General features: G+C 46.0%; 1 long non-coding RNA gene across 3 annotated transcripts in view; it reads right to left on the bottom strand.

Moving 5' to 3' along the window:
* LOC141738934 (uncharacterized) overlaps positions 1-26,559 on the bottom strand; it is a 70,485-nt gene extending 43,926 nt beyond the window's left edge. Inside the window, exons 1-2 of one of the 3 annotated variants that reach the window (XR_012585533.1) lie at positions 26,404-26,555; positions 24,327-24,386 (exon numbers count right to left, since the gene is read on the bottom strand). This is a non-coding gene — a long non-coding RNA (uncharacterized LOC141738934). Of the gene's footprint in view, positions 1-24,326; positions 24,387-26,403 lie in introns of all 3 variants that reach the window. The other 2 variants (XR_012585532.1, XR_012585531.1) reach the window with 2 other exon arrangements.
* Between the last annotated feature and the right edge of the window lie 241 nt (positions 26,560-26,800).

A 26,800-nucleotide genomic window follows, 5' to 3' on the forward strand; every position in this document is an offset into this window, starting at 1 on the left:
GCGGCTTTGAAGAATCCTGAAATTATGTCAACAAGATGTGGAAACGGGGGCTTCCCATCTAGGGAGAGAAAGAATAGCGGAGAGTGCACGCAGAGGGGGCTGGGCCCGTCCCATCCATTGCGCTGGGACGCAAAAAGCAAGACTTGCAGATGAAGTTAAAAATACCATTTTGACTCCATCGAGGTCAGACGCAGAAAATATCAACCCCTGCCCGCATGCAGAAGATTTCATAACCACCTTTGCTGTGCGGCTCAGCTCCTACGGGGAGAAGCTGGGAGAACGCAGCAAGGAGAAAACAATAAAAGACTTTTGCGTAGGCGTGGGAAGGGGAAGATGGCTGTACAAGCAAATTGGTTTGAAAAATTAGCCGGTGATGGGCTGGGGCTGAAAGAGGAATTTCTGCATGAGCTCTGCAGAGCAGCAAAGCTTGGGAACCACAGCAGATCCCTGAAGAAAAAAAACAACCAAAACCACATGGACTTTACTAGAAGTTGCCCAGTCGTGCCCCTGTGCAGCTCCCTGATGTCTAACAGGAGCGGTGCAGCGTGCCCCAGCTTACCACGCAACTGGCCCAAGAGCCGGCTGGACAACCCCACCGCCAACAGGGTCACCTCTCATCACTGACTCGCAGCCCGAAGGACAGGGCAACCAACAGCAGCCCTGGGGTCCTCTCCAAAGGGGGTGCCAGGTACCCCCAGACAGACCTGCTGGAGTACCCAGGCACCGTGTCACGGTCAGACGGGGGGGCACTTTGCCACTTTAGGAAATCAGGAAATCCTGGAATTAAGCCCAAAAAGCACTATTGGCTCCTATTTTACCAAGCTCTGCCTCTCCACTATTTTTAAACTCTATTTAATGGAAACCCTATAGATGGGCTTCTCAAGCCCTGCGAGCACCTGCATGGCATACGTCCGGGGACGGGGACCGGCTCCGTGCTGTCACAGGGAACTGGTTCCTGCTTCCTGCTGATAAGGAAACACACTATACATTCATCTCCTTTTACAATATCACATAAAATCCTAATTACAACCTCATGCCTCCACAACAAACGCATCACACATTCAATTCGTGCACAAATGTCAGCCCTCAACAATTTTTTTTAATGTGGCTGGGTTTGCATTATTCGGCAAGTATTAAGGCATGACCACGGAGTCCAGCTTTACCGCTATTTCCGACAGGTTTTTCCCAGATATAAGCAAAATCAGGACAACTGACCAGATGAAGGAGATCATCTGCATGGTCAGAGGTTTTACAGACGTACGGCTGGAAGAGAAAACCCTTTGTGAGCCCTGATCAATGGAAATAACCAGAAAAGCACTTCATTTGATCACCTAGCAGATGTTCCAGTCCAGGTGACCATTAATCCCCGTGCCTCTCCCCCTCTTTCTTCATGTTGTTTTGAAGATAGACAGACCTGTCTTTCTTCCTTTTACAGATAGTTAAAACCAAACAAACAGTTAAGCCAGATCTTTGGTGGTAGTGCTTGAAACAGATTTTTAAACTGGATAAGAGGGACATACCGTACGGGGTTCACACCTGTCAGTTACTTAGCCACCGGCAGCCTTTCACTACCCAAACACAGGTCAGTCCTGAGAACAGGAACTCAAAAAACTTCTTCAAAATTCACAAGAGCCTTCTGCTGTGTTCGTGGTCACTTCTACGTGCTCTTATCTCTCAATCCCACATGTGAACTTTACTGTTATCTAATGATCTTTGCTAGGAACACACAGAAACAGAGCTGCATGCAAAATCCTGTAAGATTTAAGTTCAAGTGATGAACATGTGTCGTGGTTTTGGCTGGAGAGACAGGGTCCTCCTCAGACGTTGGCCACTGAAGAAAGAAACTTGACCCTTTGATCCCTCAGCTTTTATACTGAGCATGATGCATGTGGGGTGGAATACCCTGTTGGTCAGTTTTGGGTCACCTGTCCTGTCCCCTCCTCCCTGCGGGTGGGACCCCTCTATGCTTTTCTGCTTCCGACCCTCCAACAGGGCAAATTATGAAGTTGCTGACCTTGTCTGTCATAGCAATGAGTGTAAGCAAGAGCCTCTGTGCATACCATTCCTTGGTATAATCAGGACTTACCACTCAGAGTGAACAGTTTCTGAACAATATGCTGTTAATTCCAAAGTTTAGTCAGTTAGAAGAGGCCCAGCTAAAAAGTAAAATTACAAACCAGAAAATTGGTTCTTTTTTACCTCAAACCGGGACAACATGCCACGTCTACCTAACAACACACAATTAAAGGCTGCTGATCCACTACAATATTAAACCATGCTGGAAACTTCCTGTTTTTCGTTCTTTTTGCATCGAACTACATTCCCTTGACTTCAGGACAGCAAACACATTTCCAGGTGTTAGCAGGTAACAACAATCCTTCCAGCTGTAACGAAGTTCCAAGCTTCACAGCAATCAGCTTTTATCGAGCTGAAAGGAAAGCTGGATTCACCAAGACAGAAGTAATCCAGGCTGCTGCAGACACGTACAGCTTTACCGCACCATGTTGTGGTGGAAACTGTGGAGAAAAGTCTTACAGTATAACATGAAATAAATTCACTGATTAGGCAAGAAAAACATTTCAAATAAAGTAGGACACACATAATAGGTTATTTGCTCCCGTTCACCTGAACATAACCATTAAACAATTTTTAAATTACAAAGTTATCATAGTAAATGGTCTTCTGGAAGATCACGCAACAAGAATAAATAGACTCCGCATCACGTGCGAGTAGACGAAACGTGACTATTATTCTTGGATAATTAGCCTCAGAGCTGCAACATATTAGATGAACATAGGTAGTGTCATTGGATAGGCGTGCAACAAGACATACTGCGCCGGTTAATCACATGCGATTTCACCCTGTCATATCCAAAGCATTACAGATAAGGAGGCTTTGGAATGTTCACACAGGAAATATTAAATTAGGAATAAGCCATTTTTCCTCTGCCATCGGCAAGGATGATGAGGCAGGCGGTGTTCAACATCAGAATTTAAGACGACAAAAAACATAAAGAGCAAGAAAAAGACCCATTTCCAGAACCAAGAAATTGGATTAGACCAGATCTGTAGTAAAGATCTCTTTTATAGATTTTGTCTCATGTAATCATGAGAATGACAGACAAGAATCTCTGATTCTTAGGAGGGACAGACTTACCATGGGCCTAATTGGAAGCCTATTGGAAAGGGAATACAGCAGGAATATATAGCGAAAATAATTAGTGTTTAAATGTTCTTTTTGTGTAAAATATATCAAGCATGGAAATGTATTTAAGATCTGGATATGAAGCCAAGTTACTGCACAAATGGTTGAGTACACTGGAAGAAGCTGGATACATACTGTATTGCAGAACAGGTTCTGTACAGACACCTGCATTCCTTCAGGTTACTCAGATGATATCGGATAAAAATCCAATCAATGATTGAAAGATGGGAAGCAAAAGGGAAGAACAGGCCACTTTAATTATGTTCCTAGGCTGCGGTCTCACCAGCTTACAATATATATTACAGCAGAATTTATTGGCCAAACTAGCCAAGGCTCCATTGGCCAGGGAACAGACCAAGAAAGTACCAGCCTGTATCTTAAGGGCCGTCAAAGCTCAGACTTAGCAGGTAAAGAGAACAGAATAATAAAGCAGCGGATATGGTTATTTCTAGTCAATCAGAAGAGACAATGACAGTGCTCCATCTGCTTAGCTACAATCTGTGTTCCACTTCTACATGACAAACCAGAAATCCCGCACTGAACCTTTCAGCGAGTGGTACCCCAATTATGGTGATCTACCATGACGAGAAGTTAGTTGTTTAACTCTCTTTCATGATTGGAATTATTCCACATCTGTCTTCTGCATAATTATAAATGTAGGTGAAATAATCATTAGAAGAGAACACGTTTCACCAAAACTATGTGATTTTCCCCTCAATAAAGATTGCCTACAGCCACCGACTCTTGATTAGGGGACACTTTTAGAGATTGCCTTCATAGACTGTTGGGAATGAAGCCTGCCAGGACATAAGCTCAAAGAACACTACGGGTCTACATTATTGAGGCTAAGGCAACCTTCAAAATGTAAATCAGGGCTCAGCAAATGCTCGCCTATCACTCTGCAGGGAAGATCACCATCCACAGCTAGGATCATCCTGGTAGTCAGCAGGCTACACAGGACCAGGGATATAGATGGTGGCAAGAACTGTCCCTCTCTAGATGCCAAGTACTTGAAACTGATCCTTTGAACACTACACCGGAATCAAAAACATGTAGTCCACTGCTGAAGAGAAAAAAGAAAGGATGCTGCACTGTTGACTCTCTTTTATCATACGCTTGGACCACTGAAGCCATTGCTTTGTAGACTTTACCATTAACATTGGCAGTCTTTCTTCTTCCTTGTCTTGGTAAACATTACTGATATCTAATCAAGAACTCCTCCTCAGAATATTTTAATTCTGAACAGGTTAAACAAAAATCCACAGGCTTCCGTTGACAGAAATGACATTGCTGCGTTTTGTCAGCGCAGGAACCCTACCGAGCAGCAGCAAGTCTGATCATCCACACCCCTGCAACCGGAGAGAAGGGACACGTCACGCTTGCCAGAAATATGTTGATCTATGAGCATTATGCCACGGAGACAATTGAAAAAGCCATAATCAACATTGTCCCTAAAAATAAGGCAATTCAGAAATGTCACTTCCGTTGTCACAGTTGATGTCACTGAAGTGTCACTTGGAGTTAATATTAGCCTAATCAAGCCAATTATAGAGTACTTATAGTATTTAATAGGCTCTTGGATTTGACTTTTGATACAAAAATCTGCATATTCCTAGATGTTTTATGAATTTAAAATAGTTCAAAGTTCAAATCCAACAGAGCAAGGAGCCTGGAAGAAGAGATGGAGGAAAAACCCTTCTGCTGTTCAAGCCGAAAGTGATGCGTCACCTTGCTAGCGGCGGTGGGGTTTTGGCACTGCTTTGGGCAGTGACTCAACATGAATGCAAGACCTGAACCCTCTCTCACCAAGTGCTGAGCACCTCCAGCCCCTCCGCTGGGGGCCACGGTCTCATGAAGGATGCTGCTTCCTTTTGGAGGTAACACAGGGACACGGAGGATGCAGATGCATGGAGATGCTCCAGCCCGGAGCCACCTCCTTCACTCAAGAGTTACCCCAGCTCCTGGTTTGGCCACGCAACCAGGACCACCTGGTTGCACGCTGCGGTCCCTGCTCACCTAGCCCCAGAGATGAGTTTTGCTTGAAAACCCGCGCGCTGTGGCTCCCGAGTCAGAAGAGCTACTTCAACACTCCCACTCTTCTGCTGCAGAAGCAAAACTGGGCAGAAATTTTTCTGTGACATCTATTTTCTCCTTTCTTTAGTATGGAGGCTAATGAAGAGTTTCATGTACACATAATTGTCATGCACAGTAGTTTAATCTCCCGATGCGGTGTTCATGGTCTAAACACACAAGGAAGATAAGTTGAGTCTCGCAGAAATTAAGTGCTGGGGCATAAAACAAGCAGGAGGGAGGGACAGTGATGCTATTTCCTCAAGGAAGAAAGCCCTGCCTTTGGGATAACAGGTGCCCTTGAGGGAAGGTCAGAGCAAAGCAGCTACAGTGTCGGGAAAGTGACTTTGCCTTTTAATAAAATGCAATTTAGTAAATGCGGACACGCAAGGCAAGTTGGTACAAAGTCACATTTTCTTAACTCCTTCAACCCCCAAAAGGCAGGGCTCCCCCTCCCATTAAAGCGCCAAGAGCAGAGGCCTTGAAAGGGATGGGGACGAGGGGGCTCTACCCAAAGCATCGTCCCCAGCCCAGCCCTCGCCTCTCGCGCAGAGGCAGAGGCTGCGCCCCACAGCCAGCATGGGGGTCCCTGTCCACCCCCTCCTTCAGGTCAGGCTGCTTAAAGCAGGACAATCACTTTCAAACCTCGTATGAGCAGCAAATGATCTGTGGAGGGGGAAATTTACCATTTCAGCAACAAGAAATGAAAAAAAAAACCCCACCCACTACGTTACCAGGTTTTGTTTTATTTTATTTTAAAAGGGATGGGTGTTTGGAATATCTCTAGCCACCCTGAGGGAGATGAATGAATGGGTTGTCTGTGAATAAAGTGGAAAAGGGTGTATGATACAGACATTTATCACACGCATACTTATAAGCTACGTGTGGTCTATAGCATAATTAATCAGTAGTTGTCTCCTGTTCCGTACACAAATGCAGCCTCTTGTCTTCCCAGGCACATTCGATAAATAACTAATTGATATCCTTCTGCAATCCAAATACACTTCTCCCTAATGGAAGATTCTGGGAGAAGCGATTCAAATTCCTGCATGCGGAAACTCCAATAGGATACTGGACGCACGTCCCATCGCATCCTTGGTACCTGCATGTTAAATCCCTGCAGACTCCGAGGTGCCTTCACGGCCATTCTGCCACATGTACAAAGCCACGCAGAAATACAGGTATGATTGTGTATACCTGACTTGAACAAAAGGGAAAGGTGGGTAAAATTATATCCTTGGAGAATCGCGGCTGCCTGTCAGCTCTCACCACCAATGCTACATCTTTTTGTACCTTGTCCTGACGCTTAAGAGCGTGAAGCCAGAGTCACAGTCCCGAGAAGAACGAGCCCTCCTTTCCAGGCCAGTCAGTCAGAAATCAGGGGACACACAAACATACATACTTAAAAAGTAAATACAATGCATAAATTTGAGCATTTTCCCCCTGCAAATAATCTCGCTTATGGCACATACAGAAAAAAGCATTCCGCTCGGTGCAGGTCCCCTCTTCGTAATTATAACTTGCCACATCCTCACGATTTCTTACTCTATATTTACTATTCTGTTTTGCTGCTGTACAGAGTTTCCTCTGTTGCAATCAGCGTGGGTGTCTGGAGTGTGAGCTGTTCAGATTTCTGCTCCTCCCCTCACATCAACATGCTGGAGGTTATCATAAGCAGCTACAGTAAGGATCCTGGTTAGAGGTTTGCAAGATCTCACAGAAAAACATGAAGGAGTCACTAGAAAGAAGAATTTTTCCCCCCCTTAACAGGAAGTTCAGGGAACACGTACATATGATTTAATGGGAATAAATTAAAAGAAAAAAAAAAAAGTTGTGCAAATTATTTGTGGGTTTGTAAGCAAGACACAACGTAGTGAAGCATCCACTGAAACACTGTTCTTTAAAATTCAATTAGAGGAAGACTCGCTGGACGTGGAAAAAGAGCATGCATCATGCAAGAGTGCTACCCCTACCTAAAGAAAAGGAAAAAAAAAAATTTTCATACATTTTAGATGTATCCTTTCCTTCAACATGTAAATAAAAAGGAAAAAGGACGTAGTTTTAAAAGAAAAAGATCTATATATTTATATGTATTTTTATACACTGCCCTATCTCACCCCACAGTCGATCCTGTTTTGCAGACAATCGTTTAAAAAACATTAACTTTTCAAAAAAATTAAGACTGCTCAGACAAAATTACAATGATGTATTTTCAGAAGAGGCCAAATGACGGCTTGTCACATAAAGCGGCCCCATATTACCTTCTACTTTGTTCCCGTCTCATGGATGCCTCACAAAGCATTTCCATTTTACACAAGGGCGCACCCGAAGTTCAGATAAAAAGGAATCCTGCAATTGTTCTTCTTTATTTAGTAGGCATAAAACACACACACCAACGCAGGATAAGAATTCGGTGTTCTTTAAGCAGCATTAAGGAGGAGCAATGCCTGCAGCTTATGCATTTTTGTGTGTGTTTTATCTGCAAAATACCAGCACACAGGCATTCCTCAAAGAACCTATGTGGATTTTATCAATGGATCATCTCTAATCCCTCCAACATTTCATCTCTGCCTTCAGCAACTAATGAGTTAAAGATGATAAATACCATTAACAAAGGAAAGAGGATCTTTCCTTTGTTTCCCAAAGAATGCGGAAGCCTGACTTCTAGCAATGTATTTTTATATTCAGCAAAGTTCCCTAAGTGGACAATTTTGCTTCTAGCTTTGTTTATTATTCTGCCTTAAAAAAAAAAAATAATGTTTTGATCATTCAGAGGACAATCATAAAAGTCATTAAAATTACTGTTTCCTATTACGGATTGTATCTGTGTGTGTATTTTACCCTTGCGGGAAAATAAGGGGAAAACGTACACTAAAATGTACACCAACACCACAAAATCCACATAGTCTGTCTTCATTTGACAGAGAAACTCTTTCCAGCGCAAAGAAGAATTGTATATAATCTCAATCATAATCAGTCATTAAATAGTAAACCACCAAATACTAGGCATCTGAACTGCCTTTCGGATGTAAAATTTGCTATTGATAATCCAAAAGAGGCCCAAATAAGCGGCTGATGCCACAAACAAAATAAAATGGTTTCGGGTTTGTTGGTTTTGTTTTAACAAACAGTAGGGAAACTACAAAACGTACAGCTCGGTCCTACAATCTCTCCTTACGCTGGTTAATGTTTAGGTCTTCAATTAATTCTGAAGGGATTATTTTATAGAGCCAGGAGAAAAGGAATCATTAAGCACGAACAGCAGTCATAGCTTCACACACCAACTTCATTAAAAAAAAAGGGCTGAATGATACAAATGTTGTATAAATACATAAGAGAGTTTACCAAACAGACTATAAGTTAGCAAAATATCAATAAAAACCATTGACTCAAGCACCTGATTAAAAACACAGTGCATTTTATTGTTCTTTTGAACCCGTCAGTTACGAGCCTTATTGACCTCTTCTGTAATGAGGGGGCAAATGTTCTGTATTATTCAGCAAACGAAATTACTAGAAGTAACAGACAGCAAGTTTTCCCAAGAAAAACAGCTCCATTGTAAAGACTTATTTGCAAACGTACTCATTTTAAAGTTAACTTAGATGTTTTGTGGAATCTCCGCATTTATATTTGAAGTCTGACAGATATGAGTATTACACTGGAATTCTATCACAAAGATAAGAGGAACAATCAGTATGTTAAAAAAAAAAAAAAAAAAAAAAAAAAAAGAGACAACTACCTGCAAATATAGCCTGGATCTAATAAAAGAGAAAAATAACGAAGTTTTACGTAAAAGTGTAGCTTTGCTTTTAAGCCTTTTCCCTCCAAGTTTTACATAAAATTTTTAAAATTCTTTAATTTCCATCGTTGGGATTTGGACACTGTTGAGAGAAAGAAAACATTTCAGGAACAAACACTGTAAATATCTATGCTTTTAAAATATGCCGGGCATCAAGTTATTAGGATGTTGGTTCACACCCCAATTTAATCGAGGTCTGGTAGCAATCACACCGTACCATTTTAAGCGAAGCGCCTGCTATGTCAGGGCGCATTCACAAGGACAAGGCGAGAGAACGCGCTGCGTCTCAGCACATACAAAGAAGCAAGCAGTACAACAAGGGGTTTTAAGCGTGTGACAAGTCAGAGGCGAATTTTATTTTATGTTTTCAATGAATTCGGGGAAAGATAAGGTTCGTCTACCCTATTCTGAAAGCTGCCTGCTGAAATGCCACAGATGGGCTCACGCAGCACTTCCAAGAGAACCCTGCTCCCGCCTCCGTTGTTTCCTTCTACCTGATGTATCTTTATCCTTCTGAAAAGACAGATGCAACCTGATTCTCCGCTGAGGGTATTCCTGTAGGATATACAGCAGAAATTATGCTTCCCTACGTAATACAGTATTCCTCGCGGCGAGAGGCTAATGGTCATTTGCATAAAGTAATGGAAGAATAAAAGAGGTGGAGAAATAACTCTTCTGTCTGTTCCTTTCCAAGGAGTTAACATCACCTTTCTGCAGGTTTCTAAACTTTTAACTGTAATACGCAGCTGGTGGAAGCAGCTGAAAAGGATCTGGACCCGATACCAGCATTCCCCCCTCCCCCCCCATCCATGACAAGCCAGCAAAAGCGCATACCGCTACATTTAAACACGCACATCAAGATTATATTGCAATACAAGTGCACGCAAGGACAGACATTCACACCTCATATTTGACTGAAGGCAATCCTAAACCTGTACGATGCGAATACATCGGATGCCGTACTGATTATAAAGACTTTTTCCCCATGTACTACGGCCACTAGTATTTTATCACCACTTTTGCAGAGTAATCTGCAATTAAAGAAACAGCGTAAAAAAAAAAAAAAAAAAAGAAAAAGAAATATTTTAAGTCCTTCTGGTATACCCCACCCTCCCCGAGTTAAATGCAGACAGCTATAGAAAGAACATGCAGCGCTATCTATTCCGAGGCAGCACCGTGAATATATTCAATTCAAACTGAGAAGGGGACTCTTGCGGGGGGGGAAGAAAAAAAAGAAAAAAGGGGATAGGGCAGCTACATTTCCCACTGGGGGGGCCAGACCTCACTGCCAGCGATAACGCTACGTGCTCTTGCGAGCTGAAATACTTCTTCCTTCCCATAATAAAAATAATAAATATATAGATATAGATATCTGTCTTGTGTCTGCGAGGAGGAGGAAACGCTTACCTTAATTTCTTTGGGGGAAGGGGAAAAAAAAAAAAAAAAAAAAAAAGAAGAAGAAATAAATCAACAAAAGAGCCAGGCTCCACTACCTTGAAGAGAAGAGGCATCTGAGAGGACGTCGGGGAGAGGGAGGCAGCGCGGAGGCGGCGCAGAGGCAGGGGCGACGCCGCTCGTGCCCCCTTTTCCCGGCAGCAGGCACGACAATGCGCCAACACCCCCCTCCACAGCACAGCAGGCAACTGTAGCCAGGAGACAGAGGTGCTTAAATTAGAAAACCGCTGCCAGAGGAAATAAAGCGGGAACCACAGCGACCCCCTCGACCCCAGCAGCTATCAAATCCGGGAAGATATAGTGCACATCTGTTTTACGAGGCCCCCAGGGAGCTCCAACTCCAGCTACTTACCCTGTCTGCATTATTAATAGATGTTAATGGCGCCATTATATCGAAAAGAAGCCTCTTCCTCTTTATAATATGGAAATTCCAAGGGTTTTTTTGTTTTTTTTTTTTAAAAAAAAAAAAAAGAGGGCAAAAAACCCTACACACCGTGAGGCAGCAAACAGCTTCTTGGTCCTGCTAACTGCAGAACTGCACCACCACCCCCCCTCCACCCTGCTTTCCCCAGCCATCCTCAATATACTGATTTGGTAGACAAAAATCGATTCAAGGCAGTAAACAACCGCAATAAAGCAAACAGGCAGACAAAGACTTCCTGCCCATAAGCCAATTCCTGAATACGCAGTTCTCTTTTTAATAAGGTTCTGAAAAATTTCAGCTAGAGCATATACATCTATATTCTAATGCAGATGATGCGGTGTAAAGAGCAGAATAAACCCAAAGCGTTCGGATGTTCCTTGCCCATCTAAATACGTGGTTTTATTTCTTCGGCAGAAGTTATCCGTCACCTCAAAAAGTATTATTTAGAGTGACTCGATGACCAAGTATCCTCTGTCAAGCCTTTGATTTAGTTGATGAATAAAGAAATGTGATCCTAAAGTATCCCTAGGCTGTGTTTTTGTTAATGCATGGATTTCCTCCGGGCCCATTCATCCTCAAGGTAGGTGTACTGCAGTCATGCACCGAAGTGTCAAAAGACCTTCCACAAAAGATATTGACCTATTTTAATCTGATCCATGTATAAATGCAATGGAGCTACCACTGGGAATAAAGTGAACCAAAGATGTATTTTTAACCCCTTGATAGCACCGTACACAGCAAGGAACAAATTCGCATCCAACAACGAACGTATCCTCAAAGCCCGCAGCTTGCTTTAACTGCGTCTCTTCCACTCATGTCAAGAGTCATGGGAAACGCTACCGCTTACTCGAAGAACCACGTGCATCTTCCCTGCAGTTTAATATTGCTACCAGATAATTTTGAGCAGATTTTAAATAAAAATAAAATTAAAAAAAAAAAAAATTCATCAAGAAATGCCCAAAATGGTAGACTTCACCTAGTCAGCGCTGATTCCGCTCTACAAGATACTCATTTTAAATCGGATATAAAAACACCCGCAAGGTCTCAAACGGCAAAGAAAGGAAGCTATCCTTAAGGATGGCAATACCCCAGCATTAATTGCGTGATGAAATTTTTGCATAAGGGGGTGGTGGTTGGGGGCGGGGGGGGGAGGGAGGGCGGGGAGAGCGAACGTGTCAAGAATCACCTTCTCGCGTTGCAGATGCATGCTGCAGCTGTTTGCCGGCTTTCGGCAAATGAATGAGAAGTGCCGCTAATTCTTCCAAGACAAATGTAACCGATTGGCTTTGTTGCTTGCTCGCCTCTGCGGCTTTTGAGACCACGCGAGTACGCTGCAGACGCGAAATCACAGGGTCTGGCTGTATTAACTGAATTACAGACGGCGCTGATGTGATCATCTTCATCTCTCTCTCTCTCTCTCGCGCGCGCGCTCTCTAATTATTTATCCAGATCAAGCCTGACTGCTGGAAAATTAGCTCTCTACAGGAGGTAACCGAGCTGAAAGGTTCTTTTTTACCAAGAAATGATGGGCTGGCCCCTAGCAGCGCATACGCCAGCGTGCAGTTGTAAGGAAATGTCACAAGATGTAAATTTGCAAGGAGATTTCTCTTCCTCCCAGAAAAAGAAATAAGACTTTTTTTTTTTTTTTAAAAGATATGAAAATATACATATATTTATACAGACACACAAAATAAGTAACTGTCGAAATTCCTGACCCTGAACTTAAAAGGATTTACTTAAAATGGGAAGAGAGGAGATGTGTATTGGTCATACCCTCTTTCCATTGCTTTATATGTTCATTCCCGCTTGCTTTTCTACAAAAAAGTTCATAGTATTTCACTTACGCAAGGATTTCACTTCTTGCCAGCAACTGCAGAGACCAAGTTTTAGTTCTGATGCTTAGGGGGGAAAAAAAGACACCAACATTTTAGCCACTTCATCAAAGCAACTTACAGCAGAATGAACAAAAGCATAAAAAAAAAAATAATAGTAGGGGTTTTTTTCAAACTGAAGATACTGCTTTAGCCTGTAGCAATCTAAAAGCAACTGTGAATGTATTCTTATTTAATATTTATTTAATCTTTAAAAATAAAAAAAAAAGCAGTTAGTGAATCTGCCAGGGAAAAAAAGGCTAGTTTAAAAGGAATAGCTTTGAAAATTATTTTCTGATTAGCAAGGCTGTCATTATGAGCCGGCTTGCTGTACTGCATGCGCATAGGGATGTACACATTTTTAATATACTTTAATGCACACTTTGGTCCGATTCTAGTTGCGTGTAGGCCAGAATAAATTTTAGTGCTAGAGAGCTTTAACTTACCATTTGAAGCACTAAGCGCACAAAATATTGGTATGAAAACAACGCAGCCATAGGAAACAGAAATACACTGAATCTGATACCGATGAGCTTTGGAACTTAATTGTTTAAGAAGAAGAAGAAAAAAAAAAAAAAAAAGCAAGCAGCAGATTCCAGGCTGAATCTCTTTGCCTGCTGCATTTGCAGCAGTTTCAGTATGTCAAGCCTTCCCCAATCTTTTAATTGCACGGGGTGTTACGCGTGCCAGGGATGGGTAAGAATAGTTGTCAGCCCACCTGACTGCAGAACAAAGAGCAGTTTTTCTCCCAGCGTTTGTTACTGATGCTGGCGCCACACCCTGCCGTCCTCACAGAACACGCTCCTTCTCACGCTTTTCCTCCTTCCTACTCACGGAGAGACGCGATCCCTGCCCCGTCACAAAATATTAGCCATTCTCCAGGATGGCTACGTTGGGTTTTCACCTTTTCTTGAATCCCCCGCAGGTTTAATTTTTTACGGGAGGGAGAAGGGCTACGGGTACAGCTGCGTTTCCCGCAGCGCGGGGAGTCCCCAAGCCGGGATGCTCGGCGCCCCGCAGCCCCGATGCCCTTGGGATGCTGCCGGCAGACATCCCGCAGCCCAGCTCCCCTTGCCCCCCTCGGGATGCCGCTGGCAGACGAGGGGGTCTCACCCTGCTCGCTCGGTCGCAGGAGAGGGCACAGCCTCCGGAGCATTGTTTTAGACCGGGCTGATCAATCCTAGGATGCGAGGGCAGACAAGAAAAAAATAAAATGAAATAGACAAATGGAAAAACAAGAGGGGAAGACCCTTGTCTGGCTCTTCTTCCCACCTGCCCGTGGGGTCAAAATGCTCCGGGCGGCGTTAACCCCTGATGCTGACTTGCCAAACCCCGTGCTGCCCATCTCGCCCCCTCAAATCCTCCGGCGGCTCGGGGTTTGCAAGGTTAAACTCCCCTCGGCTTGGGCGAGAGCCATGGGAAGGTCGCTCCCCCACTGCTCCGCGCCAAGGCCCTTCTGCCTTTTGCTCCTCGCCCACGCTCCCCTTAGCGCTGCAGATCACACCGTACCTGGCCCCTCCGGAAACGGGCACAAGAACAAAAACCCCTGTGAGGTTAGCTACATAACACCCAGAAGCATACCGTGTTTTTTGCAGATTTGTATATAAGCGATGCACATTCCTGACTTGCTCTATTTATAACACAAGCAAGCAACGCCAAGCAAGATGCGGACAATGGGAGAACCGGTACCTGCAAAGCAACCCACGGCCCTTTTTCTGCCTGCCAGAAACATCTCCTGCGATCACCTCAGTCTTCGAGTCCCAAAATTCTGGAGGCAATCAACCTCCACAGCTTCTAACCCTGCCCTCACCAAACTTTTCCGGGAGGTTGTAGCAACAACTTGGCTGCGTTTTCGGTAGCTCCGCAGCAGCTGATAAGCCGCAGGCATCCCTACGGCCAACAAGGCAGCCCTTTCCCTCTTCGTTTCCTGAGGCACCAACGTTACACCTTCTGACCTAATGAAAGTAGCAGGAATGGTGGTTTTCCCCCAAGTTTCGGGACAGGTGGAGTTAAGGAATGGCTTGACTTATCCCGGATTATTTTTTTGCAAGCAGGAGCAGAGGGTTTACTCTGTCTTTTCTGCTTCCCTGATGGAGCACACGCATCTGATGCGCTTTCCAACACGAGCCCAACAGGGCCAAACAGTTTAACAACCAGCAACGCTATGGCCCCCGTGAGGTTTGGCACGGGGCTTCTTTTGTTTGTTTTTAAAAAAGAGCTTTTGTTCAGCTGTTCCTTGGTATTTGATACGTTATCATCCACCAGCCACGCAGCACCGAAGGGAAGACGCAGTGCTCTCGGGCTATGGCTGGATTCTGCGTCAAACAGCACAAAGAAACTGTTGCCACTTCAACCTTGGAGACGCAGGAAAAAAAATAAAGCCCCTTTTAACTTTTGATTGCATGATTCTTGAATAAGCAGCAAAGCCAGCTTCAGGAAAAAATGAAATCTGTGTATCCCAGGACGCCATAGACTACCACCTGCTGAATGTTCTTGTTACTATTTTGAAGTGGGGTGTGGGTGGAGATACCTACTGAAGCTTTCTACTGCTGCTGCCATTGCTGTTCATCGGGTACGGGTTTTCAGAAATCCCTGCTCCTAAGGAGCCTGAATTTGCATCTGCACCTCTTCTGGGATGCACTGAAGACACGAGTTCTTGCACCATCTGTTACCCGCGGCAACCCCTGCCCGGGGGACGCCAGCCTGCGGCAGCACCCGGATCTGCTGCAGGCACAGCCGCAGCCAGGGCAGAACAACAACAACAAGGTGAGCCATGAGAAGAAGTCATCAAGACCGAGATGGCAACTGAGAAACACACGGGCAGCGGATTACGTGATGCTGGTGTGACCAGGCAGAAGGTGACGGTCAATAGGAAAAACCCCAAACGCGCTTTCCGTGAGGCAGCAGACCAGTGGCTGTTAAGGCCCCTTGGCGGGGCAGGCGGTGCAGGACGGGAGAAGGGACTCGCACCCCCCATCTCCGCAGGCTTGCTCTGCCGCAAGTGGCCACAGGGCTCAGCCAGGCCGTGCAAGGATTTAATGGATGATGGACAAAGTCAGCAGCCGCTTTCCCGCAACTGCTGCTAGTCACCAGAGGTCCTGCCGTGTATCACGGGGGCAGTGCTGGTACCCGACGGCGGCAGAGGCTTTCCCGACGCGCTTGCCCGTGTAACACCCTGCTAGATGCCCCTTCACACTCCGGCTTCTGACGGAAGGGTTGGCTGGATTTGCTTGCGGCCTCCAACCTGTCTTCCTAACACTGTTAGATTGCCTTTTAAACTGATCAAGCCCTGCTCAAGGTTTAGGCAAACGGGCTTTGTGCAGTTACTTTGATGTTGCTGAAAACTAGATACCTAAAGTAGACAAATCTTAAATAAAATTAAAAAAAGCAGCACGGGGCACCACAGCTCTCAGTGTAAACAGGTACACGAGCGCTCAATAACTTTCTAAGGGAGGCTAATGGTGAGCCTGTGCAGTTTTATCCACTGGGAGGTGACTTTCTTTCAGTGTAGTAGTTGTACCTGCTGAAACCAAAAGCAGAAAGCCAGCAGAATTTCATAGGAATAGAAGTGAGCTAGCAAGTTCCCGGACCTGCTAGTTTTCAGATTGCGGATGCGCCGTTAATCCCATCACCATTCAACCTTTGCACCCTCAAACAGGCTGTTTGTCGTCCAGCTGGAGGCCAGCCTCTCGGCACACTGATGGCGAGAAGCCTGCTCCCACATCCCTTGCGCCCGACACGCTCACAAGCCCCAGCAAAGCCCCTGCAGCATCCAGGTGACCCACCTATTCCCTTTTCCAATATACGCTGTGTCTTCCCTCCCGGAAAACTCTACTCACTTCCCATTGGCTTTCCCTGGCAGGAATCTTAATCCCGCTGACCTTTCTCAATAGAAGCCCTCCTGCCTTTTTTTTTTTTTTTCTTCAATAATTCCTATCTCTAGTTGCGCTCAGGCACATTTATTTATTACCACTTTTCATTCTTCATGCAAATTTCAACTCTCTGAGCAAGTGTAAAGTTGTTGCTGCAGGTCTTTGGGGGTTGCTCCCTCCCTCCCTCCCAACCTCTTTTTCCTCCTTTGAAGTCACTCTCCTACTTAAAAAAGCCTGCCAACCCTGCAAGCTGTTTCTCGACCACAGCCAATCCTCCCGTCACTTTGTCAGGAGCCACCGGACTGTCTTTTACAGTCAGAGACAGTGATGATAAATGACAGCCTCCATAATCCAGCAAGTGATGCTGTCCAGTGGCGAGAGCCGCAGGCAGATGTGGAGCCTTCCTGCTGAGCACACCGCGGAGGGGAGAGGGCACATCACTCACCGCAGTAAATCCCATCCACGCTCCCGTTGCTCAGCTCTGAGCAGCACCAAAGCCCCCTTTGAAGGCTTACGGAGCACCCAGTGCTTCCCAGTCACTCCTCTGGCCAGCAGACATCGCCTTCACTTAAAAGAAAGGAAAAAAAACAACCCTTCCTTCCCCAAAAAGGAGGCTGCGTGGAGCCCCGATAAGCTCCTTATTTCAGTGGTCTCCAACACTGACAGCCAGGTGGACACTGCATTCAAATGCTCTGAGGATCAGATTCCTTTATCCAAGAAAGTCACCCCCATTTTTTGAAGGAGCCCATGGTGAGCAGGTTTGGAGGAGTGGAGATTCAAACCACGCTCCCCTGCCTTAGAAGGGGGTTACAAAGCAGAAGTGCCAGCCAGAAGCACCCTGCACTTCTTCCCAAAGGATCACAAACATTTTTACAAATGTTAGACCTCACAGCACGCTCGCAAGAAGTCGATAAATGGCATTTCCACCACCTCGCCCAATTCTTCGCCAGAAAAAGCAATGTTGGAGGGAAGCTTATCTATGTGTCCAAGGTCAGGCTTGGCGTCTGTGACAGATTGAGCTGTCTGAAGTCCCTGCACACCCAGCCTTCAAATCCAGAGTTAGTCACCAGGCAGTGCCTCTAACTTTTAAAGAGGAAGCTTTAAAGGAAAATGTGGGTTTTTTTGTTGTGTTGGGGGTTTTTTTGGTTGTTGTTTTTTTTTGGTTTTGTTTTTATAGCCTAGCTAGAGAACCAGGGGAAGATGTGATGAGGCTGTACTTCTGGAATCAGCTGCAACATCACCTTTCCCTGCCAGAGCAAGCTTTGCCCAGCCAGTGCCAGCTCCAAGGTCTCTGGGCTGTGCCCATCCTCAATGGCTCTCAGGACCAGTAACACAGCTGGACTGGGGTGGGGGGAAGGCAGAGCATAACTCACACTGGTAGTACCTGGGGTTTGTCCAGTTTTCTGTCTGGTCCTTCCTTGGCTTACTTGGACCTGGTGATCAGTCAACAGCAGAGATTTAAAATACAGCCTCTAGCACCTTCACAGAATCACAGAATGGTAGGGGTTGGAAGGGACCTCTGGAGATCATCTAGTCCAACCCCCTAGAGGTGACCCCTGGTTGAGCAGGGTCACCTGGAACAGGTTGCACAGGAACGCGTCCAGGTGGGTTTTGAATGTCTCCAGAGACGGAGACTCCACCACCTCTCTGGGCAGCCTGTGCCAGTGCTCTGCCACCCTCAAAGTAAAGAAGTTCCTCCTCATGTTTAGGTGGAACTTCCTATGTTCAAGTTTGTGCCCATTACCTCTTGTCCTGTCACTGGGCACCACCAAAAAGAGCCTGGCCCCATCCTCCCGACACCCACCCTTTGAGTATTTATAAGTGTTGATAAGATCCCCCCTCAGTCATCTTTTTTCCAGACTGAAGAGACCCAAATCCCTCAGCCTTTCTTCACAAGAGAGGTGTTCCAGTCCCCTAATCATCTTGGTAGCCCTTTGCTGTACCCTCTCCAGCAGTTCCCTGTCCTTGAACCAGGGAGCCCAGAACTGGACACAGTACTCCAGATGCGGCCTCACCAGGGCAGAGTAGAGGGGGAGGTGAATTAGAGGGGTGAATTGTCTTCACCGATACAAACTTACCACTGCGTGCCAAGAGTGTTTCCACTGGCTTCCAGTAAACCCACAAGTCCTCAAGGGTGTCTTGAATCCCCTCTCTGTTCCTAAGCTCCAGTACCTGCTCCGGCACGGCAAGGCTGCCCATCGCCTCCAAGCACCTGTGCGACGTGAGTCACTAACTCCTAGACAAGAGATTTTTTCCTTTCTTTAGGATAGAGTAATCCTGTTCTGCTAAATTATCTAACTCTGAATTGGAAAGCAGGTGGTAAGAGACTCATCTGGTGCCTTTTGGAGACCCTCTTCCCTGCTGCCGGTCTCTGGGAGGACACGGTGCCAAGGGGAAGGGGACGCGCAGCCACGACACCACTGCAGTCAATAGTACCGCTCAGCGACGCCAGCGCTTTTTGTCTCAACCTTGTGAACAGTTGTTTTAAGAGGTCTTGATGAGTCACGCGGCTCAGGATGGGAAGTCCGTGGCGTGGCAGCAAGCTGAGAGAAAACCTGGAGCTCGTGCTAACAGAGCTGCTGGAGGATGCAAGAAGTGCGAGGCGCATCGCAAAGGCAAAGGGCTCTCAGCTCGGCTAATGGCACCGTGAACTGGCACCTGAGACAACTGGAAACAACCATTTTCCTTCAATATGCTCCGAAAGCGACGACATCACTATCTTGATAGTTAACCAAACTAATAATTTACAACTTTTTTTCAGTCGCAGTCTTAATCTAGGCTAGATCTCTCTTCAGATGCATTCCAACCTAAAAGTCGCACTTCAAAATAACCTATTTCTTATTTGTCAGCCTCCAAGACAAACACCGGTTTTCACCAGAACAAAGAGCATCCAAAAACTCAGGCAGACCTATCCATCCCCGGGTGAGCTCCACGTGGTGGGAAAGAAGGTGTGACCCATCAGGACACCAAGGAACTTGGGTCCAGCGTCGCACCTTCCTGCGCATAAAGCCTGTATCATCCTCCAAGACTTGCATCCCTTCGTACGCTACCCCTTGGTAGGGAAGATGGAGAAATTAAATTGATTCAGCAGGGAAAGCGAAGTCTTTCCCAATGAGGAAAAAACCCACCATTTTTTTCTCAACTCTGCCTTCCTTGTTCATGTTTTTCCCTCTTACGCTTTTAAGAAAAACTGAATTCCAAATTTACACAAAAATTAACAGTACATTGCTGAATTACTAAGGACCACATTGACTACAGAGGATGAACAGCACAAGTCCACAAGAGAAACTGCTGTTTTACATCAGCTAAAGAGGTTGCCATTTATTTTTTATCTTGACATTGCTGTTCTTGCTCTTTAAGTATAAAAATATTAAAATGGGATCAGGCCCTTCAGCTGAAATAAAACAACAAAATCCTAGCCTCCTGGCTTGTTAGAAAGGCCAAACTTCTTCCAAACCACTCCTAATTTTAATTTATTTATATGCAAGACAAGCAGTCGAAAAGACCAGACTCCCAGCTGTTTTTCCACATAGCAAGACCCGCTGGGCAAACAAAACCGTATTCGTTATTTACCTTGGGGCAGGACCCAGAGTCCTTAACCAGGTTAAGGGCCCTATTGTGTTAATCTTTACATTAGTCCAATGTAACGTGCACCATATTTAAACAAAATAACGTCAATCCCTCTTTAGCGAGGGGGCTGGGGGGGGAAACGACACGACGCCAACCCCCTCCTCCCTACACACACATTGCGGCATAATCTGCCACCTTCTATAAATGCTGCCATTTGTCTTTTCTTTAGATGCATTGCAGGAATATTTCCATATAAGCCCTATTATAATAAAAACGACAGTGTGACAAACAGCTTTGCAAATAGGTCTGCTGCTCCAACAAAGCACAGGCGCAACACACTGATTTGCAGAAACACCCCGTATAATTCACAAGTGCTACTAGTTGATTTGAAATCCAGTAAATTTAGGCGGTGGCTTTATCTTCTCCATCACGATGCCTACTTCCTCATAGAGAGCTGAAGATGTAGAGCATGTGCTCTGCTCCCGCAACCGTTCCCCCAATCCCTTCCCTCTCCTCCCCTCCAATTTACACTGATTACGGGTTTCAAAGTCTTGGGAGATTCTTTTTTTTTTTTTAAGTTCTATTTAAAATGCTGATTTTTACTTGTTTCCTTCTCATCTAGATCAATACCGCACAGATGATAAATATGTACCATTTACCATTTATACTTTTTCATCTGAGTATGGAATATCCTAGAGTAAGCTTAGGAAAAATGGGTTCCTGGATAGCACTTTATTTCCCCTCTTTAGACTATTTCCTGTTTTATCTATAATACAATATATAAGCCTGAGTGTGTTCTATTAACACCGACTTCCATTATGACATTCAGGTATTAAGCGCAGCAGGAAAGAACGGCATCTCAAAATATTCACGGCTCATTTTAAAGTTTGTCTTCTAATTTTATGATGCTACTTCAGCATATACATTATCCTTTGCAAAACAGCGCTCCAGCGTTCAGACACCGCCGTATCAGTTCTCTATTCAGTCTCCACGGAGAGATGAGAAGCCACCATTTTCTTTTCGATACATGCAAATTAAATTGTTTGTCTCTACAGAAAGTGTAAACCACAGAGAATTCCGCATTTCAGTGGTGATACTGTCACCTAGCATTAAAAACAAGTATTAATTTGTAAATGAACCTCCTCGATCGTGTTCAAAGGAAGTAATTAAGCATTTAATGGACTAACAAACCAGCACAAATATTAGTTTTATTATTTCCAAGGTACCTCACAACTGTGTAAAATTCCCCTCAGACTGATGATAATCTGCATCAGAACAATCAGACTTTTGTACAACACAATTTTCAGTAGATTCAGGCTTCCTAGGGTCTGGCACAAGCTATACAATTTATACTGTTTCAAATTTAGCAAAACATAAATAGCTGCTTAGACATATCTGGGATTATTAGACTTGATTTTACATTCTAGAGCTTTTTTTAAAAAAAAAAAAAGCCCATAACAGCGACTTGCAAGTACCCTGCTTACTAAATGCTACAAATTCTCTAGTAATCATGCAGTATTTTCAGCACTTAAAAAAGCTCAAATACATTTTTCTAGCAAGAGCACTTAAGAATGCCTTATCTCATTAAAATAAGGGTTTTAAACAATGCCTACATTTAACTTACATAATGCACTAGGTTTTCTGTAATTATCTAGTAATTCCAACTATTCGGTAATACAGGAGACTTAAAGCGCAGCTTAGGAGCAGCAAGATTTGTATTTTCCAGCAACCCTGTGAAACTCTGGTGAAGTTAATTCATCGCACCGACGTGAAAAGAAACCTTGAAAAACAGTCAGGCAAAGTAGTTTAGCAGCCGTATACAGGGCTTTTCTTTAGCTCGAGGCTTTAATAATTCCAAGCGGTGCTACTTCACAAATAATCTTTCAAACTCTGAAGAGCCGCGCTGCGATCGGAACCGAAGCAGCACGAGTCGTGGCTCTCTTAGCAAGGCTCAAAAATCCCGACGTGCCCAAAGATACGTTCCTTAACTTTGTTTTCCCGCCTTTAAAAAAAAAAAAAAGGTCCGGCAGGATGCTGGCTGCCAGACAATCACTTTGTTTCAGACATTTTTATTAGACAAAAGGCTTACAGTTAGCGCTGCATTGTGCCCCACCCAGCCGGCTGAGAATTGTCATCTTCTCACTCCGTTAGGCTGGAGGGCTGTATTGCAATTTTCTAATTAAGCATCCCCTCCCAGACATGTGTCTACCTTAAAAAAAAAAACAAAACACAACAACAACAACAAAAAAAAACCCAAAACAAAAAAAACCCCACAAAACACCACACCAAAATCCCAAACCACGCCAACATCACACTCTCTTTCCCTCCCCTCCCAAATAGTCTTTCGGCAGGTCAGCCCGCCGAACGGAACAATGAAGGAAGAGGATAGCACTGACCTTTTCTTTGTAACAACGTCTCGCATCTCTCCCTCTCTTGGCTGGTTTCTTTAAACTAGGAAACCGATTCTTTAAAAATCAGAATTACCAGGAGAAATAAAAATAACCCCTTTCCAAAGCACCCACACCCCCGCAAAAAAAAACCCACAACAAACCACAAACAGGCAAGCCTATATTGGTCAACTTAATTTCCCTAAAAATATTTTGAGAACAAGGGGTTTTTTCCACCCCCGCGCACCTTTTTAAAAACACAGCCTGCATCAACCTCACTTTATCGCCATATGACATATTAAATGTAATGGTTAAAAGAAAACAAAGTAAATATTATTGCTTCCTCTCCTTGCACCATGCGTATATATTGACACTACCACACAAGTGCACAGTATGTGAGAAGAATGTTAAAAACTTTATACTTACGAAACCCAAGTCGTAAGATTTTCAATAAACACATGAATTTAACCACCTAATTCATAGGAATAGTAAGGGACAAGTTTCTCATCAAAGAATGTCACATTTACTTAATCACTATTTATGGGAATGATGAGGCAGCCGTACCTTAGCATTAAATACCAAGTACACAGCATGAGAAAATACTGGAGACGCTGATACAGTACCAGAAAATATTTTGTTTTCCAAACAATTTTAATATCATGTTCTCCTAGGTCTCGCTATGTACACTCAGTTTAATTAACGACAACCAGTAGCCCTTATCCAGCTTTTAAAACTCAAGCTTGACGAAGACTAGCCAACAACTAACTTGTGTTAACACAAGTCAAAATGGAGCATCATTTAGCCTGATGTATTAAAGGGAAAACAAGCAGGTAGGACACGGTTTTCACTGTGAGGACCAATTCCCCCCTCTCTTCTATTTCTAAAACCGATCTTATGAGCATCCATGATTTCTCCCCTCCACAACATCCTTTTAGAACCTATTTTACACTTCCAGATAGCCATCACGCATCTATGCGGTACTTGGCAGTTTCCAGAAACTTGGACTTCTTTTCAAGGTAAAATGCAGGCGTATTAAGGAGAATCATTACTTCTCACACTAATATTTTCCAGCATGTATTTGACAGAATCCTATTAACCCACAATTACTTAACCTGTGGTGAAATGCGGCCAACTCTTCCCTTCTGAATGGGCATCTAATACGTAGCATGTTTCACGCTGGTAAGACAGTTTATATTCTTATTACATTAAAAACACAATTTTCACATGAAATAAGTTTTATCCGTTACCGTACCTTAGTTTTGCTTTGTGGTTTTCATCTATTCATTGACTGTTGAGTGGTATTAATGAAATCCTCGGGGTACCTACCGTCCGATACTTCAATGGCTCAAGAAAGGCCATAACGTTACCGCAAGTTAATTGAAATATATCTCATTCTTTCACAGGGAATAGGTGCTGGTGATGTGAGCACTGGAAATACAGGCAAATTCTTTCCTAGTTACTATCTTTTTGGGGGGGTGGGTATGAAAAGCAGAGTCTTTCAGGTATTACCCATGATGCCTCCCAACTAAAAACATCTGCAATATGCTCCGTTCGCTGTTTGTCGCAATCAACCCGCCTATTTGAAGGGGGGAGGGGGGGGAGGGGGGGACAGAAATCATTAATCTACCAAAATCCACACACCCAAAAATTTATAGGAACATCTCTGGTACTTACACGTTGCACTGAGCCGCAGGCAGGAAAGTAGCTGTGGCGGTGCCAACCACGTTGAAGAACCTGCAAGATCCAGGTATTTGTGAAGATGTTAATTTGTCAGCTTTGTCACTTTCCACCATAAAACATCCCCCACTTCCCCAGAATTACCTACAGTTTTGCTAACGATGCTCTAATTTTAAATACGGTTTGTGAGAGGCAGCTACAAGACAAGGAGGAACGTTCTAGGTATTTTAACCTCTGGATGTTACAGCTGTAATGCAAGAATGTGTAAGAAAGACCTGAAACGTATGTTCATGAATAACTATTTCCTTGCTGCTAAAGTAGCAAGGGTAATAAAATAGGAAAAAAAAAAGCAAGTCTTTACACCATCCACTTCACACCTTCAGGTAATAACTGTGCTTGGTTAGGACAAATGGTAGGACACACAAAGTGATGTTTGAAATCAAGGTCGCCTCAAACACTCTTTTTCCTCTCCTCCCTCTAAGCAGGTCGCCCCTCTCAGCTGATTTTTGTGCAATTTGTCTAAGTTTGTTCGGAAGCAAAAAAGAACCCGTCCCACGGCACACATTGTGCCGATGCCTATGCCACAAAGGCGGCCAGTGCTCTGCTGGGGGAGGTCAGGGCTCGTTAAAAGGGAGCATCATCGACTGTTGCCGTCCTAAACTTCTTCCAGGTCGCAGCCACCCGGCTTTCTCACAGTCGCTTCAGCAGAAGCTGCACAGCAAAGGCGTTCGTTCTCTGGTGGCTTCCCCGTTATCGACTGCGCCGAGCTACCGCTTGGCCACCCAACGACGACTGCACGAGGGAAGCCCAGCTCTCCTCCTCCTCCTCCTCGCACACGCAGAAGCTTTACATAGTCATCCCTCAACCCCTGGGTCACGGCGAGATGCGCCGCATCCGTGTGGAAGCCTGATTGCTCATTCCCCTTGCGGGAGGTGGGTGCTCTGGGGCGCTCCTGTGCCCGGGGGAGGGGGGGGGGAGGAGGGGGATGGGGAACGGGTGGCACCACCATTCTGGAACCTTCCTGCGCACGCCAGCACAGTGCGCGGCACCTGCATCCCGAAACCTGCCTGGCTCCTGCAAAGCAGCTGCTCTTCCCAATGCACCGACAATCGGAACCGGGTCTTTTTTCATACACTGGATTTCCCAACAAAATTAAAAAAAAAAAGAAAAGAAACTGTGATTTTGCTTGATCCTCGCGAGGCAACGAGCAGCTAGAACGTGACGCTTGCAGAAGTTCGGGGGGCGGAGGGGGGGGGGGGATTTTAACTTAAAAGAGAGACCCCAAAACCACGCACCCCAACAACTGGAGGCATCGCAAAGCCATTTTTCTCTGCAGCTATTTTCGCAGGGAGGGGAGCCTTTGCCACCCCGCCACGACCCCCCGCCCCCCCCCGGTGCCGTACGGACCCGACCACGCCGTGCCCACCGCGGGGAGCTACGGCGGAGCCTGCGGCACCCACCGCACTGATGCCGGCAGCCCCCCCCCCACCCCGGGCAGGGCCACGCGTGTCCCCCGTGCGGGAAGGGCAGGTGGCCAAGACGAGCCTCCCTCCGCACCAGCATCCTTACGGGGCCGCGACGGCAGGGGAGCCCGGTCCACGGGAGCTTGGCTTTTTTTTTTTTTTTTTTTTTTTTTTAATAATTTTAAATAAAACTTGCCGTTTTGAGGAGTTCTAGAAACTTTCCGGTACGAGCCTTGCCCTTGCGCAGCGGCTGCCCACGTCGCCCCGGGGCAGCGCCCCCCCCCCACCCCCCGGAGCCGCGACCCCCGGGGGGGCGGGCGGAACGAAGCCGCTCCCGGTCGCACCTCGGGGCGGGGGGGGTGGTGGGGGGGGACGACGACACACACCCGCGGGGCTCGACCACCTACCGGCCACCTCCACTCCAAACTCCGCACGGCCCCCCCGCCCCGGCCACCCCCTACCCTAAACTCCGCACACCCCCCCCACGCCCCCGCAACAGGTATGACCCCCCACGGCGGCGCCGCTCCCCCCCCCCCCCAACACCGGGTGGGGGGGGGGGGAACGGGACGACACACATACCGGGGCCCCGCACCCGCCACCCGCGAACTCACCCCGTGGTAGCCCCCGATGCGGCGCCGGCTCGTCCACCTGCCGGGGCCCGGTGCGGCGGCGGCGGCTCGCAGCCTCCCCTGCTGCAGGAGGCAGGCAGGGGCGGGGGCGGCGGGGCCGTATATACCGGGCACCCCCGCCCCCACGCGCGCTCGCGGGGCGGGGTGGGGGGGGGGGGGGGGTGAGGGGGGGGCGGCGGTGCGCGCGCGCGCGCGCACCGCCGCCCCCCCCCTCACCCCCCACCCCCCCCACCCCGCCCCGCGAGCGCGCGCGGCGGCGATAAGGGCGGCGGTCGCGGGGGGGCGAGTGGGAGCGTCGCGTCGCGCCACGCCACGCGCTGGACGGGCGGGGTTCTAGAACGCCGCGGGGGCGGGGGGTGGGGGGAGGAGGAGGAGGAGG

Source organism: Larus michahellis, chromosome 2 (assembly GCF_964199755.1).
Source record: "Larus michahellis chromosome 2, bLarMic1.1, whole genome shotgun sequence".
Lineage (NCBI taxonomy): Eukaryota > Metazoa > Chordata > Aves > Charadriiformes > Laridae > Larus > Larus michahellis.